Source organism: Urocitellus parryii, chromosome 4 (genome assembly GCF_045843805.1).
Source record: "Urocitellus parryii isolate mUroPar1 chromosome 4, mUroPar1.hap1, whole genome shotgun sequence".
Lineage (NCBI taxonomy): Eukaryota > Metazoa > Chordata > Mammalia > Rodentia > Sciuridae > Urocitellus > Urocitellus parryii.
Genome location: NC_135534.1, coordinates 72762930 through 72779560, shown reverse-complemented (window position 1 = coordinate 72779560; position 16631 = coordinate 72762930).

Genomic DNA, 16631 nt, shown 5'->3' with positions numbered 1-16631 from the left:
GCTCATTTTTTTGGGAAGCATTTTTTCTTGTGTTTACCAGGTTCTTTCTTTCTCTTTTTAAAAGTAGTTACTGTAACTTATAAAGTGCTAATCTATTACTTACTATCTTTCTACTTCAATATTTATTTCAGTTTTTATTGTCATTGTCATGAATATATATGCCTAGTACGAAAAAGAAAATGTGAAGTACTTCAGTGCTTGGATTGCTTTGACTGATTACCCATGACATAGCTTCTGGAATCTAATATGGTATTTGTTTTAGTTCATGACTACTACTGAAAATGAATTTATTTTATGACAGAGGAAGGTGTTAAAAATGATTTATACCAGGTATCAAATGTTCAAATTATGAACCATTAGTATTATCCTATTCATATATCTTATCTCTTGGATCAGCTGAAAGAAGTTTCATTGTCTTAATTACTTATACTTGTCAATAAAATTATGCTGCTGTGGCCCTCACTGCTTTAGTTTTGCCTGGGAAAAAGATTGAGGTGGGTGTGAGGAATATCTTATTGAGTTTCCTGCAGCCACATAAGAGTTTCTGGAAACTCCGACATTAGTTCCCAAGGGAGAGAACATTTGTGCTAAAAGCCTCAGTCATGGGAGTGGAGGGATGTGATGAAAATTCATGAAGGCCTACAGACCACTTGTCTGAGATGAAGGAAACCAGGGTGCTCACTGAGTTGAACAGCTGGAATGAGAGTGAAATAATTCTTGGTAATGCTTGAGTCTAGGTAGCACATGTTACTTTCCAGGTAGGACCAAATATTTCTGAGAGGTGTTCTGGATAAGGAGCATGCAACACGTCTTCCACGTTCATTTTGATGTAACCATCTCTACGTATGTTCAAATATGTGGTGGGGATGAGCTGGGTTGTGCAATCCACTGTGCAAAGTTTACAATTATCATTTCACTACAGCCTCATTCTCCTCTAGCATTTATTGAGTGCCAATGATGTGCAGGCACTGAACTAGGAGTGGGTTTCACTAAGCCCTTCAAGAAACTTATGAAATAGAATTAAAAGGTAGCAATGTGAGTGTAAAGAAGCAAGGCTTTGGAATTCCATAAATCTTCATTCAAATATTAACTCTGTTAGTTCCCAGCTGGGTAAACTTGGGTAAATTACCTAACCTTTATGAAACTCTGCTTTCTCAGGTGTAAAATGTAAATAAATAATAACTTCTTTGTTGAGTAATTGAAAGAAGTAAGGTAATATGTAAGTAGGTACAACTATCAAATGACTGTTGCAAATGAATGTTGCAGATGAAGAAGGCCATATCTTGAATGACCTGGTTAGGGTGGAATAAAACCAGCCCCTATTATTTTACCTGCTGGGGTACCCTACTGGGGTTGGAAAAACCATGCTCCTTTTGTTATGTGGGGTATCTCAGATGGTAGTGCTGATGGAGGTGATGGAATCATGTTTAGACATTTCAGCAGGAGAATGATCCCCAAAGAAGGAGCTGTTATAGCCTAGATAAGGAAGGCAAGGGGGTGCTGGAAGCACAGACCCTCTAGTCTGCACTTTAGTTAGCTGTTAAGAGCTATGGGTGACTGTGAGGACAAGTACATGGGATACTGCATACATGGCATACGTTAAGGGCGCCTAAGTGGCAAACCACTTCCCTCATGCTAGATGGGTGGTTAGCAAACCGCTAACCCTGTAGGCACATCCCTGGGCATGAGGCCACTTGTTGTGGTCCCAGCGCTTGCTCCATGGCCCACTCCTCAATTGATTGCTGCAAGGACAGTTGGCCAGAAATTGTATTGGTGGCTGCCTCTAATCTGCTCAGCTACTGCCTGAATATATATACATGGTTACTATGCAATAAAATCAGATCTGCTTCCAGCTTGGTCTCCAGAGGTCTTGATTCGTGACTCCACAGCCACACTCTCTTTTACCCTGTTCCATGGACCTCCTTGCTGGGATGAGAGAGAGCCCATGCAGGTGACAATATGCACGATCTTAGAATGCCTGACCTGCTTGCTCCCTTAGCCTCCTACATGGTATGTAGAGACTCTACAATATTGGTATTTGTCAGTGTGGCCAAGGCACTAGGGAGGTAATGTTGAAATATATAATGCAAGATGCAAAGAGGTCACATTCAGGAAGATAGGTGGGAAAGTCCCAGTATCATCATCTGTATCTCTGAATTAAACAGCGAGATTTTGGTGGTTGCTATTTTTTTTTTTTTAACACACAAATGTTCCTAGACACTGTGGTGATAAAAAAGAGCTAAAATCAAGACGGGGTTATGAAATGTCACCATGGGAATTGGTTTTACCCCTTTTAACCTAAAGGAACATGTTGAAGATGTTTTCTCCCAATCCACCTGGGGAATATCTATGCCCTTTTCCAATGAATGGCGCATCACATGACATTGAAACAATATAATATTATGTGATCAAAATGTTTTTTTTTCTGTTTTTTTAAAGTTACCCTAGGACTTCAAAAAGGGTTTAGGTACAATTAAGACATTCACCTGCCTTATTTGTAGTTTTTCTGCCTAGCAACCTGTTGACAGGATCAAGAGTTATATTTCAGCTAGTTTGAGCTCCAGATAACAGATGAAGAGAATTAGATCTTCTATTTAATATGTTTCTTTAATAATGCAGCCTTCATAACAGGGACCCTTCCATACATCAAAGATAGTGTGGCAGAAGAAGATTCTGAGAAGGAGTGCAGTATCCAGGATGGTATTAATGTACACCCTTGGGATTGGCACCTGCAGAAGAGAGAATTAGGAGTAGGATTAGGCAGAGGGAGAAGCTGAGCCTCAACACAGACCCAACTGATGACATCCCCAGGCGAGTCTGTGGGGAACTCTGGAGTGAGAATGGCCATTAAGAGGTGTCCTTAGCTGTAAGGAGATGCTCAGGCTCTTACTGTACTGCATCAGTCAGTCACTGTAAGTAGGTCACTCTGGGAAGGGCATGACCTTGGGTGAGGCAGTTTTTGTAGCAGAGGCAACTCACTGACAGCTGGAGTCTATCTCTAGCTGTGTGCTCCCGGCAGCTGGGGACAAGTCCCTCCTTGCATGGGAAGGGAAAGAGTGTACACTGCCCAGCACTCCTTGGTATTACAAAGGGGTAGGCTTGTGTGGCTGTGTGTGTGTGTGTGTGTGTGTGGCTGTGTGTGTGTGTGTGTGTGTGTGGCTGTGTGTGTGTGTGTGTGTGTGTGGCTGTGTGTGTGTGTGTGTGTGTGATTGTTAACTGTCATCAATACTGGAAAAAGAAGACTTATTTCCATCTTGTTTGCATGGTTTGATTTTGGTGGCATAGTGGCCTTTGAACAAAAGATGGCACTGCAGTGTCAGTTTTGAAGTACTTTGATGCAGCTAGGAATTCTGGCAGAAAGAAAGTAGAACCATCCTAAGATCTTAGAAAGAAAAAGCACAGGAAAGAGATCATATGCTATTCTCAGTTTGTATATACCCCTGACAACTGAAATACTTGAAAGAGGTGATATTCAAGATGTGGGTGTGTGAGAAAGGAGGTAGGAGATGGCAAAGCCACCCCTTCCTCCTCCTCCACCTCCCTTCTTTCCTTTCTCTCTTCCTGCAGGCTGAAAATACCTGAGGGCTAGATCCTGGGTTCTGGGCTCTGGATTGAACACCAGAGCAAGAGGAAGGACCAATATCTTGCCACCCCTTTGGGAAGCTTTGATGGAACAAGGAAACAGTACTTCTATGTACCTCATAGAATGTAACAATTATGGGTGCTACACTCCCAAGTCAGAGGTTCAGGGGTGACTGGGGAGGTTGGAGGGGAGAGGGAGCCAAGCCTCAAACTGTAGCACAGTTTTTTGTTCAGGAGGCAGCTGTAGCACAGGGGTGAACCCATCATTCTGGGATCTCATGCCTCCTATATCTGACCTCTACTACCTTCCAGCTGTGTGAACTTAAAGGACTTGATCACTCTCTGCCTTAAAATGGTCTCTTGGCTGGAAGAGGGGATAGTTATATTTCCTAATTCACATGGCTGCCTGATGATTAATTGAGAGCTAACAAGTGTAAAGGGTTGTTGGTTTATGGCATTTGACAGGACTCAATAAATGATAACTACTATTTTTAATGTTCTGTTAATTTCCAGGAGTATTTGAGTATCTGTTCTGTTCTAGGTCCTACGATAGTTGCTTGGACAGCAAAGGTGTTCTCACATCAGAGAGCAGCCGCCCGCACCCGCAACGAAGGCAGACCTGTGACTCAATGGCGGAAGAGGCCCAGTGGCCTGCCGGCGTGGTAGTCACGTCACCCTAAGTGGAGTAGGGGCAGAGCAGAGCTGCTGCCCGCACCCGAAGCAGGCCTAGCGACCCACCGGCATGGTATCAAAGCACCCCAATTGGAGTAGGGGCAGAGCAGAGCCACCGCCCGCGCCCGCAAGGTAGGCAGACCAGCGACCGACTGGCGGAACAGGCCCAGTGGCCCGCCAGCGTGGTAGACAGATCACCCCAATTGGAGGAGGAGCACAGCTGCTGCCCGCCCCTGCAAGGGAGACTTTTCAACTATACAAGAGAAATATAAATATATAGGGAAAAATTCAATAACACAACAGTGTCACCAAGCAGAAAGAAACGCGAGCAGTATGAAAAGACAAGGAAAGAAAGGACCACAAGCAATGCAGGTCAACTCAACTTTAAAAGAGGTAATAGCTGCAGCAGATGGAATGTCAGGTAAAGAATTCAGGATATACATGCTTCAGATGATCTGGAGTCTCGAGGAAGACATTAGACAGCAAAATCAGACAATGAGAGATCACTTCGACAATGAATTACATAAACAAATCCAAGAAGCAAAAGATCAACTATACAGGGAGATAGAGGTTATAAAAAACAAACAAACAGAAGTCCTAGAAATGCATGAAGCAAAAAATCAACTTAAAAACTCAATTGAGAATACTACCAGCAGAGTAGAACACTTAGAAGATAGAACATCAGACAATGAAGACAAAGTATTTCAACTTGAAAAGAACATAGACAGCTCAGCAAGACTGTTAAGAAACCATGAGCAGAACATCCAAGAAATATGGGATAACATAAAGAGACTAAACTTAAGAGTCATTGGGATACAGGAAGGTATAGAGGTCCAAACCAAAGGAATGAACAATCTATTCAATGAAATAATACAAGAAAACTTCTCAGACTTGAAGAATGAGACAGATTCCCAAATCCAAGAAGCCTACAGGACGCCGAATGTGCAAAATCATAAGAGATCCACACCTAGACACATTATAATGAAGATGCCCAACATACAGAATAAGGAGAGAATTTTAAAAGCTACAAGAGAAAGGAAGCAGATTACATTTAGGGGTAAATCAATCAGGATAACAGCTGATTTTTCAACACAGACTCTGAAAGCTAGAAGATCCTGGAATAACATATTTCAAACACTGAAAGAAAATGGGTTCCAACCAAGAATTGTGTATCCAGCTAAATTAAGCTTCAGGATGGAAGATGAAATTAAAACCTTCCATGATAAACAAAACTTAAAAGAATTTGCAGCTAGAAAACCATCTCTTCAAAACATCCTCGGCAAAACATTACAGGAAGAGGAAATGGAAAATAACAATGAAAACCAAAAGTGGGGGGTAGTACAGTAAAGGGGGGAATAATAATCAAAGAGGAAAAGCAACCATGTTTAGTAACACAAATAAACAAATATGGCTGGAAGAACAACCCATATCTCAATAATAACCCTAAATGTTAATGGCTTAAACTCACCAGTTAAGAGACACAGGCTAGTAGAATGGATCACAAAACAAGACCCAACAATATGCTGCCTACAGGAGACACATTTGATAGGAAAAGACATACATAGACTGAAGGTGAAAGGTTGGGAAAAATCATATCACTCATATGGACTTCGGAAACAAGCAGTAGTGTCCATACTCATATCAAATAAAATAGATTTCAAGCCAAAGTTAATCAAAAGGGATAAAGAGGGACATTACATACTGCTCAAGGGAACCATACACCAACAAGACATAACAATCATATATGCCGCAAACAATGGTGCAGCTATGTTCATCAAACAAACTCTTCTCAAGTTCAAGAGTCTAATAGACCACCATACAATAATCATGGGAGACTTCAACACACCTCTCTCACCACTGGACAGATCTTCCAAATAAAAGTTGAATAAGGAAACTATAGAACTCAATAGCACAATTAATAACCTAGACTTAATTGACATATATAGAATATACCACCCAACATCAAGCAGTTACACTTTTCTCTCAGCAGCACATGGATCCTTCTCAAAAATAGATCACATATTATGTCACAGGGCAACTCTTAGACAATATAAAGGAGTAGAGATAATACCATGCATCTTATCTGATCATAATGGAATGAAACTGAAAATCAACGATAAAAGAAGGAAGGAAAAATCATGCATCACTTGGAGAATGAACAATAGGTTACTGAATGATCAATGGGTTATAGAAGACATCAAAGAGGAAATTAAAAAATTCTTAGAGATAAATGAAAACACAGACACAACATATCGGAATCTATGGGACACATTGAAAGCAGTTCTAAGAGGAAAATTCATTGCTTGGAGTTTATTCCTTAAAAAAAGAAAAAAACAACAAATAAATGATCTCATACTTCATCTCAACATCCTAGAAAAAGAAGAGCAAAACAACAGCAAAAGAAGTAGAAGGCAAGAAATAATTAAAATCAGAGCTGAAATTAATGAAATCGAAACAAAAGAAACAATTGAAAAAATTGACAAAACTAAAAGTTGGTTCTTTGAAAAAATAAGTAAAATAGACACACCCTTAGCCATGCTAATGAAGAGAAGAAGAGAGAGAACTCAAATTACTAGCATACGGGATGAAAAAGGCAATATGAAAACAGACACTTCAGAAATACAGAAGATAATCAGAAATTATTTTGAATCCTTATACTCCAATAAAATAGAAGATAGTGAAGGCATAGATAAATTCCTTGAGTCTTATGATCTGCCCAGATTGAGCCAGGAGGATATAGACAACCTAAATTAGACAATAAGATAACAAATAACCCAATCAACAAATGGGCCAAGGACCTGAACAGACACTTATCAGAGGAGGACATACAATCAATCAACAAGTACATGAAAAAATGCTCACCATCTCTAGCAGTCAGAGAAATGCAAATCAAAACCACCCTAAGATACCATCTCACTCCAGTAAGATTGGCAGCGATTAGGAAGTCAAACAACAACAAGTGCTGGAGAGGATGTGGGGAAAAGGGTACACTTGTACATTGCTGGTGGGACTGCAAATTGGTGAGGCCAATTTGGAAAGCAGTATGGAGATTTCTTGGAAAGTTGGGAATGGAACCACCATTTGACCCAGCTATTCCCCTTCTCAGTCTTTTCCCTAAAGACCTAAAAAGAGCATACTACAGGGACACTGCTACATCGATGTTCATAGCAGCACAATTCACAATAGCAAGACTGTGGAACCAACCCAGATGCCCTTCAATAGACGAATGGATAAAAAAAATGTGGCATTTATACACAATGGAGTACTACTCTGCATTAAATAATGACAAAATCATAGAATTCGCAGGGAAATGGATGGCATTAGAGCAGATTATGCTAAGTGAAGCTAGCCAATCCCTAAAAAACAAATGCCAAATGTCTTCTTTGATATAAGGAGAGTAACTAAGAACAGAGTAGGGAGGAAGAACATGAGAAGAAGATTAACATTAAACAGGGATGAGAGGTGGGAGGGAAAGGGAGAGGGAAGGGAAATTGCATGGAAATGGAAGGAGACCCTCAGGGTTATACAAAATTACATACAAGAGGAAGTGAGGGGAAAGGGAAAAATACAAGGGGGAGAAATGAATTACAGTAGAGGGGGTAGAGAGAAAAGAGGGGAGGGGAGGGGAGGGGAGGGGGGATAGTAGAGGATAGGAAAGGCAGCAGAATACAACAGACACTAGTATGGCAATATGTAAATCAGTGGATGTGTAACCGATGTGATGCTGCAATCTGTATACGGGGTAAAAATGGTAGTTCATAACCCACTTGAATCAAAGTGTGAAGTATGATATATCAAGAGCTATGTAATATTTTGAACAACCAACAATAAAAATTAAAAAAAAATAAAGTTCTTATGTGGAAAAAAAAGGTGTTCTCACATCAAAGGAAATCAAAGTGTGAACTCCCAGAACTGAGATACAGGTAGGGCTTATAGAAGCAGGAGGAGGGACACCAATCCCACCTTTCTGGGAGGGGTATCAGGGAAGAGCTTGGGGAAAGCTGACTGACTGAGGTGCTTCTTCAACTGAATCACTAAAAGAGGAGTGAGTGTTCACCATGTGAGGGTGGGCATGCACGACTGGTTGAGAGCGATCCTAGATGAGGACACAGAAGGGAAACACATGCAAGATCCTTTTGAGCAGGGAATGACTGTTTAGTTGTCAGAGCAGAAAGTTTGAGTATGAAATGGCAAAGGTATAAAGTGGAAGGTCTGGGATCTGACTTTGTCATGGCTAGAGGAAGTCACTGAAGGTCTTAGGCTGAGCTGCACAGCCAGTTATCCTGCCTGAAGATCATACATGCAGAGGGACTTAAATGTTAACGGATGAAGGAGTAAAACTGTAGGACTTTCACATATCATTGTAGAGGGTGTCAGTGGGATTAGTCATAAGTAGATGATTGTGTCAGCCCAGGTCTAGTGACTTGCTCTAAACTAATTGTGTGTGTGTGTGTGTGTGTGTGTGTGTGTGTGCATATTGTGAAAGTAATGTGTGCTGATTATGAAAATCATCAAGAAATGCAGAAAGCCATGTAGCGAAAAGGTAAACATTCTCCTTGCGTTTCTTCTTCAGTTTCCTAATTCTGATTCTTGGAGGTAATGAGAATTTTCTTGGAATTCTTTGTAGATAAGTGAAGGCATATCTTTGGCATGCTGCTTAGATGCTGAACCTGGAAGCCTTCCTGCCTGGGTTCCAATTACAGTGCTTAGTTCCTGCTGGCTTTATGAGCTTACCCTGGTTGTATGACCTCCCTATGTCTCAGTTTTCCTATATGTAAATTGGACATCTTCTCCACAGGGTTGTTATGGAGATAAAATTAATTATTATTATAAAGCACTTAGAGTGATAACATATAGTATTTGATATTTTTAATAGATAATCTCTTAAAAATGATACAGGACATATATTTTTTAAAAACATGTACATTAAAAAATATGTCCATATTTTATTTTTTATTTATTATTTGTGTATCAGGGATTGAACTCATGGGCATTCAACCACTGAGCCACATCTCCAGCCCTATTTTGTGTTTTATTTTATTTTTTGCAGTGCTGAGGATTGAACTCAGGGCCTTGTGCATGTGAGGCAAGCACTCTACCAACTGAGGTATATCCCCACTCCTCAGGAACTTATTTTAATCTCTTTATAGTATGCTTTTTCTTACTTACTAAAGGATCTTGCACATCTTTCCCTCTCTGAAAACATAAATCCACCTTATTGCTCAGAATGCTGCACAAAACTATATGGCATGCATATACTGTAATTTATTTAAACATTTTCATATTTATGGACATTTAGGTTATTTCCATTTTCACTCTTACAAATCAGGCTGTGGTAGCTGTCTTTGTGCACTTTTTCAAGTATTTCTGTAAGGTAAATTCCTACAAATCACATTGCTGGTATGAGGGAGAGTCCTACAATACGTAATTTTAATTTTTTTTTTTTTTTGGTGAAAGTTGCTGCCAAATGTTCTTACCCTGAAGCCCATTTTCTTCCCCTTTTGATACCAGGGATTAAACCCAGGGGCAGTTTGCCTCTCAGCTCCATCACAACCACCTTTTTAAAAAATTTTGAGACATAGTCTTGCTAAGTTGCTAAAATTGACCTCAAACTTTAATCCTCCTTCCCCAGACACTGGAGCTGCTAGAATTACAGACCCATGCCACCACTCATGGCTCTTGGAGCTAATGTTCAGGGGCAACATCTTAGATCTGTAGATGTGCACCAGGCTGGGACCTTGTTCTGGGTAAAATGTATTATGTGAAGCTCAGGGAGGGGCAGGGCCACTGATGTAAGAAGCCCCTCTGGAGTGCAGGGGGTCCTGCTCCGTTTGCCTTTCTTCCTTTCAATTATCATCTCACTGAGATTCAGAGTCGGGAGAGATTTTTTGTGGACCTTGGTAGCCTTAATTATGGCCTAATGAGTGTCCGCCACCCAGCCCTCTTGCAACTCCCTTGCTCTAATCTAGGAAAGGTGCACTGAGAGAACTGAGAAAACAGCTGGCTGAGCCTGACAGTTGTGCAGAACCCTCAGGTTTGGCAATAACCCAGGAGCTCACAGATCTTTCCAAGAACTGCTGGTCTCTGGAAAGGATTCAACACCAGACACTCTGGTAGGGTCAGATCAATTGCTGCTCTTTGGACAGAGCCTCCCTGGCTCCCAGTCCCTCAGTGTATATTTTCAGTGGTTCCAGCAGCTCCACCATTCTCTGTCTGTGAAGGACCCTGGATCTGCACCTTTGCCACTTAGAGGCAGCCTCCAGCCCCAAGTGTGGAATGCCATGGGAGCAAGATGTAGGCGTTTAGACCTTGAGGGCCTGGTGTGATGAGGAGACCACCCCACACAGCTGAGACTTGGACATCGGCATCTCCTGCTCCTGAAGAATCCCAGACCCAGACAATTACTCTCAGGTCAATGGAAAGAGTGGAAAGAATAATCTGAGGAACATTCCAGAACTAGTCTTCAACAGTGCTTGGAACCAGTGAACGAGAAGTACTAGAGGAGCAGACATATCCAATTGTCCAGCTCTGTTTGTGATGAACGTTATGAGCAGTACTGACACCACCCTCACCTGCCTGAGGAGCCACTGGACATCTGCCACTTTGAGGCAGCCCTCAGGAAAGAGACCGGGGCCTCTGCAGGGGCACATATGCTTTATTCTGTTTGGGCTGCTCTATCAAAGTGTTGGACACTGAGTAATTATAAAGCAGAAACTTATTCCTCATGGTCCTGGAGGCTAGAAGTCCAAGTTCAAGGTTCCAGCAGCCCTGTGTTGAATGAAGGCCCCAGTCTTTGCTTCTAAGAATGTATCTTAAGTGCTCTGTCCTTACTTAGCAGAAGGATGGGCAAACCCACCCTCTCAGGTCCTTTCATAAGGACCCTAATCCCATTCATGAGCGTTCTTTCTTCATGATTTAATAATTTCCAATAGGCCCCACCTGTTCCTATTATCACAGTGATGATTAAATTTTAACCTATGTGCTTCTTCTCCCCCCACCCCCCCCAGTGCTAGGAATCAAACTTAGGGCCTCATACACGCTAGGCAAGGGCTCTAGCACTGAGTTACACCCTGGCCCAGCATAAAAATCAGGATGCCATTTGCACCTTGAGTGGGTGAGTAGATGTTTCCAAATTGTTCTTTTAAAACTTGGACCAATTTATACTCCCCAAAGTACAGGCAAGTGCCTATTTCCCTTCATTTTTGACAACAGGGAATATCGTTAAACTTTAAAGTTTATATATTTCGCCTAACTGATAGGAATATAAAGTAGTATCCTAATGTTGACTTAATTTGCATTTTCTTAATTATGAATGTAGTCAAACATATTAAAATCTATTTGTTAACATTAGCATTTCTACTGGGTTGTGTGGCTTTTCTTTATTGATTGCAGGAAGTTCATCTTACAGTAAGGAAATTAGCCCTTTGTCTAACAAATGTATAGCCAATATTCTCCTAAGTTTCTGTGTTCTTTTGGCTTTGTTTTCTTGTGGAGATGACTAAAGATTTTATGCAGTCAGATTTATCAACTTTTTCTTTCAGGGTTTCTCAGTCATGCTAAGAAAGTGTTTCCAATTCTAAGATTATAAAACTACGGATGCTCCTCAGTTTACAGTGGGTTTACCTCCTGATAAACCCATCGCAAGCTGAAGATATCTGAAGCTGAAAATGTGTTCAATGCACTAACCACTCAAACTTCATGCTTAGCAACACAGAACACCGTGCAAGTGTTCACCCTCCAGATCACAGGGCAGACCGGGGGTGATGGCTCCGTGCCACACAAGAACATCACACACAAGAACATCATACTGCATATCACCAGCCCAGGAAAATATCGATATAAATATTCAAGGTAGGGCTTCCTTTGAGTGTGTATTGTTTTCACACCATTATGAAGTTGAAAAATTATAAGTTGGGAACTGTCTGTATTGACTCATTCTTTTCTATTATTTCTCTGATTTTATATTTTAAGTAAATTTAAAAATTTCTGAAATAATTTTTTTTGCTTAAAATAGAAAAGGATACAGAAGAAAGCAAACATATAAAAAAAAGCTATCCATTATCCTGACACCCAGAGAACCTGTGTTAACAGAGATTAACAGTTAAGAAAATATTATACATGCATAAGATTTTTAAAAATTAATAGTACAGAATGTAAATATTAAACACTATTTCTCTTTCTGTCCCTCCCCCCCTTTTTTTTGTAGCAGGGATTGAACTCAGGGGCAATCCACCAGTGAGCCACACCCCCAGCCCTATTTTGTATTTTATTTAGAGACAGGGTCTCACTGAGTTGCTTAGCATCTCGCTGTTGCTGAGACTGACTGTGAACTCGTGATCCTCCTGCCTCAGTCTCCTGAGCCACTGGGATTATAGGCATGTGCCACCATGCCTGGCTCTCTTTCTTACCCATGCCTCTCCCAAGATGTTTACCTATACCACCAATTTGTTATATCCCTTCAAAGAAAAAACCTCAAGTTTATGGCATATGTAAATCTTTTGAAGATGTATAAATTATGTTGTTACTCTTAATCATTCCTTCAAAATACAATGAAAAAATACATAATTTAAAGATCTCTCTGGAATTTGTATTGGTATAGGAATTAAGATAAGAATCCACCTGAATTTTTTTTTTTCTAAAATGCTGGCCAGTTATCCCAGTGCTATTTGTTGATTAGTCTGTCTTTTTCCTGATGATCCAGAATGTCTCCCTTTCCATATATCAAAGGTCTCATTCTCTCTACTTAGGAGATCTGGGTTTGTCTCCATTGCTGTCACTTATTTTCATGTGACCTTTGAGAAGCCTCAGTTTACTTCTGTGTAAAATGAAGGACTGAGAGAGAGGCTGCTCAGCTTTCTTTTGCTTTAACACTGTTTGGGGATGCTACCATTCCTCAGGGAGATCATCTTCCTTCTGGAGCCCTTTCCAACTACTCTGGGGAGCCCCTCCCTCCCAAAGAAACTTCCAAAGCTCAAACGTCAATTCCTGTGTGTCCTGTCACAGAAGGAAATAAGAGGGCCTTGAGAAGTAGTCCTTAACCTGCATCTCTGGCACCTCTGAGGGGACTGAAGATCATGAAGATAGTAAGAGAATGTGCACTTTGTAAAAACTTTATAAAAATTGGGACCCATGGTTTGGGATTGTGGCTCAGTGGCAGAGCACTTGCCTCACATCACATATATCCTCTTCAGTGTGAGGCAAGTTAATAGGGGGATGGTTTGATCCTCAGCACCACATTAGAAAAAAGGTATCGTGTCCATCTACAATTAAAATATTAAAAAGAAAATAATCGGGACCCGCAGAACCAATGTCAACACTGGCTTTCCGGCTTTGGGTAAGAAGCCCGTCTGTCTACAGGTAGTTCACATAGTTCATGCTGGCCAGAAGAGAAGCGAACAAACGCTGGTTGAGTTCAGATGTTCTGCAAATAGCTACTCATTTGATTCTCTCCAAAACCATGTCAGTTCAGAACGATCATTCTGTTTTCAAGATGTAAGCAGTCACTTGCTCTCTGACGCCCAGGTCAGTAGGTTTAAATGATTTTTCATTGAGCAGATTTATTTAACAGACCTGACATATGCCAAATTCTGCTATATCCTTTCATAAGTTACCCATTAATCAGAGCTATAATTTAGGCACATATTTGCTTTTCAAGTATTTTATTTAGCCTACTGTCACAATCCAAGCTTTAATTACATTATGTTAACAATAGCTATTTGATGGAAATTTGTAAAATCTAATCCCTCCCAACTCTTTTTCCCCCCTATTAACTTTTAGTTAAATTATATCATAGGGAAACATTTTTAAAATATTTTACAAGATTGGGCTGGGGGACAGAAGGATGGCGAATTCAAAGCCAGCCTTAGCAATGATGAGAAGCTAAGTAACTCAGTGAGACCCTGTTCTAAATAAAATACAAAAATAGGGCTGGGGATGTGGCTTAGTGGTTGAGTGCCCTGAGTTTAATCCCTGGTACCACCCCCCAAAATATGCACAAAGTTGGACTGGTGCTGTAGCTCTCTGTGAGGCCCTGGGTTCAATCCCCAGCCCCGGAAACAATAGCAAAAAGACAAAAAAACCAAACACCATCATCATTAACAACTACAAAACCAGAAAAAAATAAACCTACAAGGTAATTTTTTAATTGGTGCATATCATTTATGCAGAATGGTGGATTTCATTGTAGCCATTTGTGCATACATAAAGACAGTCCGAGAATTCAAATTCATGTCTATACAACAAAATTTGACCTGTACTTGCCATACTGCAGTCCCTAGTAGAGGTATGATTGGTAGTTAAATATTCTTGATTAATTTAAAAAGGGGTAATGGATTTGTTCTCCTTGGTTGACCACGGTGATACCATTCTTTAAAGGTTGTCTCTCCTCAAATTGTTGGGCTCTGGAACCTCGGGGCTTTGGTCCTGGGATTTAAGAAGTTGTGATGTCACAGAATTCCCATTAGGTGGCGCTGTAAGCTTATCAATGGAGTCAGTTTTGGGCAGGAGTCAGCTGGAGTCCACAGGTGCCTCTGGAGACCTGGGCACAGATTCAGTTATCTCCCTGCAGATGGAATTTCCCCGTATGTTTACTCTGAACTCTTCCAGGTAGGGTACAGCCAAGTTGATTCTCTTTTGGGTTAAAGATGGTCCCAGGAGATGGAGCTGAATTCAGGGTCTGTCTCCTTGGCAACTAGATGGACTTTGATGCTGGTGGTGGGGAGATCCTCTGCCGCTGCTTTTGCTATGGTGTAGGCAGAAGCATCTAGTGAATGTGGATTGGAAGATCTTGCTGGAAGGGTCAGAATGAGCTTTAAACCCCATAACCATGCTGTGCTAGGGTTGAGCACAAGGAAGAATCAGTATAAGGGAAGTGAAATACCCATCATCGAATGCTTATCTTGTCTCAGGCACTGTGAAGGAAGCTTTCTCCACATTTTCTTATTCAGTCCTCACAACAATCCTGTGACTTTGTGTCTATTATTGTCCCCATTTTATAGATGAAGAAACAGCCCTGGAGAGACGAAGGGACTTTCTCAAAGTCACAAAGCAGGACACGGTACCTGTCTAAGCTCCCAGAACCAGACCTCACAGAACTGGGGGAAGGGATAAGATGAAGATATTGAAAACCTGTCATTTAGTAGTTCAGCCAGCACCAATTTTTCTTACTTCCTCAGAAGTACGGCTCCTGTATTTTTTCAAGACTGCAGAAAAAGGTTAGGCCGTATTACTGATACCGCCAGTTATCTGTGATGAGTTCTGCTCCCTCACATGTTGAAGTTTGAATATTAGAGAAGCACACCAAGACAAGCATATAAAACAGGGTTTATTTAGAAAAGGGTAACGTAGATTTTTCCTGGGATGGAGAAGGGGGCCATAGCTGGTATCCTGCTACCCCAAGAAGTGAGGGGTTCTGCCCTTTTTATATATCCTAGGTTTCCTTTGTTTTCCTGCTCTCTTCCTCATTCTCCTTCCTGCCTAAGTGACTAGGCCCAGGAATGCTCGGTGGGATGGCCAAAAGGTGGGAAACAGGTGGGCTTCAGGGAGAAGTGTGGGTTGCAGCAGCCAAGGATACATTAATTAACAGCCTTATAGCTCCCTGTAGGAGGGGCAGTTCCTGGGACAGGTTACCTTAGCAACAGGTTGGAGCAGGGGCAGGTTATCTTGATAGAGTGGAGGAAAGGCTCTAAGGGATTTCAGTCTCTCAGGGGACAGTGTTCAACTTGCTGGACTCACTCAAATGGGCCTCTGAGATCTGACCTGACCCAATTTACTATCTATACCGACTAATTCTGGCTTTTTGTCACCCTGTTCTAGATAAGAAAACTGAGACTCAGACAGAATATACTACTTGTTCAAGGTCATACCCAATGGTGAGGATTCAAATAAAAAATGGAACTCAAAACATTTTTTTTTTTTTTTTACAAATGCACATGTAACAACAAGAATGTGAGTATTTATTCATTCAATCACTCAACAAACAGTGACCAGGCAGGAATCTAAGCAGAATTTGTAACAGCTGTTTTCACTTAAGATTAACCTTATCTAAATATTCCTTCATCCTCCAGGTTAATCCTTGTCCTATCCATCCTCACACTGTGCCCTGCCATCATAGCCAGTCAGTAAAGGCTTACTGAATGGGATGGAATTGAAACGAATTGATTAGAAACAGCTGGAGTGCTTGAAGTGATCCAGCTCTTTGGACTTTCCTTTCCAAGTCTCCTGAAACCAAACTGTTGAAACTATTCAATTTGATTCAATATGCCCAGCACATGTTGAGCGACTGCCATTTTATTCCTTTATTATTCAGCTAATTTTGGCCACATCACCCAGCCTGTTGCCGAAATTAGACTCTACACTGAAATATGAAGCTATCCTAA